This window comes from Lampetra fluviatilis, unplaced genomic scaffold (assembly GCF_964198595.1).
Source record: "Lampetra fluviatilis unplaced genomic scaffold, kcLamFluv1.1 SCAFFOLD_827, whole genome shotgun sequence".
NCBI lineage: Eukaryota > Metazoa > Chordata > Hyperoartia > Petromyzontiformes > Petromyzontidae > Lampetra > Lampetra fluviatilis.
The window spans coordinates 30,001-32,500 of NW_027620884.1; the positions used below are offsets into that span (position 1 = coordinate 30,001).

The window sequence follows — 2,500 nt, forward strand, 5'->3', positions numbered from 1 at the left end:
CGACTGCCTCCAACTGCCCAGTAGCGTCCTGGGTGCACCTAGCCTGGCACCAGTAGCGTCCTGGGTGCACCTAGCCTGGCACCAGTAGCGTCTGAGTGCACCTAGCCTGGCACCAGTAGCGTCTGAGTGCACCTAGCCTGGCACCAGTAGCGTCCTTCACGAGCCTCCTCCACAGAGGCCGATCTTGACACCGCTGGTACCAGTCATCGGCAAGTCCACTCAGCTCCACGTCCTCCTGTACCACATCACTCCATCTCTTCTCTAGCCCGTGTCACTCACACACTCACCCACTCACTCACCCACTCACTCACACACTCACCCACTCACTCACCCACCCACTCACACACTCACCCACTCACTCACCCACCCACTCACTCACCCACACACTCACTCTCCCACCCACTCACTCTCCCACCCACTCACCCACCCACACACTCACCCATCACTCCATCTCTTCTCTAGCCCGTGTCACTCACACACTCACCCACTCACTCACCCACTCACTCACACACTCACCCACTCACTCACCCACCCACTCACTCACCCATCACTCCATCTCTTCTCTAGCCCGTGTCACTCACACACTCACCCACTCACTCACCCACTCACTCACACACTCACTCACCCACCCACTCACTCACCCACACACTCACCCATCACTCCATCTCTTCTCTAGCCCGTGTCACTCACCCACTCACTCACTCACTCACCCACTCACTCACCCACCCACCCACTCACTCACTCACCCACACACTCACCCATCACTCCATCTCTTCTCTAGCCCGTGTCACTCACACACTCACCCACTCACTCACCCACTCACTCACTCACTCACCCACTCACTCACCCACCCACTCACTCACCCACACACTCACCCATCGCTCCATCTCTTCTCTAGCCCGTGCCGCGCCCGTTTAGCCCCCTCGATCCGGCCGAACAGAAGCTGCTTAGGCATGCGGTGGCTGGGCATGCGGGCTACATGACCCAGCCAACGCAGCCTCGCCTGCCGGAGGAGCTCACCGATGGGACTTTGCCCAGATCTTTCAAGGACTTGTGAGCTCCTCACACAATCCAGCCTGCAGGTTAAACCCAGGATGGATCGTAGGCAGGCCAGCCTAAATGTTTCGAACCGGCGAAGATGCTCCACTAGGGGGGGGGGGGGGTCCACGTTTCGCAAGCGTAGAGAAGGGAGGGAATGACTTTGGCCTAGAAGACCTGAAGCTTCGTGCGGAGCGACAGACCAGGTAGCTTCCACACAGCAGCGTTACGCAGCCGATGAAAAGATAATGCCGCTCGACTGATTCGGAGTGAGAGACCTCTGCTGTCAAACCGGTGCCGGTCATGAGCACACTGCCCAGATATTGGAAACTCTCCACTCTCTCCACAACTGCACCATCACCAATTGGGAGCTGAACCATAGACTCACCACATAGAGACCCATAGACGCATCACACAGAGACCCACAGACTCACTACACAGAGACCCACAGACTCACCAGACAGAGACCCATAGACTCACCACACAGAGACCCATAGACTCACTACACAGAGACCCATAGACTCACCACACAGAGACCCTTAGACTCACCACACAGAGACCCACAGACTCACACAGAGACCCACAGACTCACCACACAGAGACCCACAGACTCACCACACAGAGACCCACAGACTCACCACACAGAGACCCACAGACTCACCACACAGAGACCCACAGACTCACCACACAGAGACCCGTAGACTCACCACACAGAGACCCACAGACTCACCACACAGAGACCCATAGATTCACCACACAGAGACCCACAGACTCACCACACAGAGTCACACACTCAGTCACACACTCACTCAGTCACTCACTCACACACTCACTCACTCACACACTCACACACACACTCACTCAGTCACTCAGTCACTCACTCACTGACACAGTCACTCACTCACTCACACACTCACTCAGTCACTCACTCAGTCACTCACTCACTGACACAGTCACTCACTCACTCACACACTCACACACACACTCACCACTCACACACTCACTCACTCAGCCACTCACTCACTGACACAGTCACTCACTCACTCACACACTCACACACACACTCTTTTAAGGATTTGTGTCATGAGCACACTGCCCAGGTTTGGGAAACTCTCCACTCTCTCCACAACTGCCCCATCACCGATTGGGAGTTGTGGTGGTGGAGTGTCCGATGGTACAAAATACCCAGGCAGGTGCTTCGTTTTGGTGGGGCTGATGGTAAGGCCCCATCTCTTAGTGGCACGCACTCACGTACACACGCACTCACAAAGACAAAGATCCCCCGTGTAGCCTCATCAGAATGTAGGGGCAAGTGCTGTTAGCGGGTAGCAGCGCTGCCTATGAAGGCTACCGGCACTGTGGCTACACACACAGAGGGGGTGATGTGGCCACCACCACCACCAACACCACAACGACCACAACCACCACAACCACAACCACCACCACAACCACCACCACAACC

The 2,500-nt window shown here is 56.2% G+C and overlaps 1 protein-coding gene across 1 annotated transcript in view; it reads left to right on the top strand.

Annotated features, from left to right (window-relative positions):
- LOC144954486 (large neutral amino acids transporter small subunit 4-like) overlaps nucleotides 1-2,500 on the top strand; it is a gene marked incomplete at both ends in the record, with an annotated part of 23,017 nt that overhangs the window by 8,511 nt on the left and 12,006 nt on the right. The window lies entirely within an intron of this gene.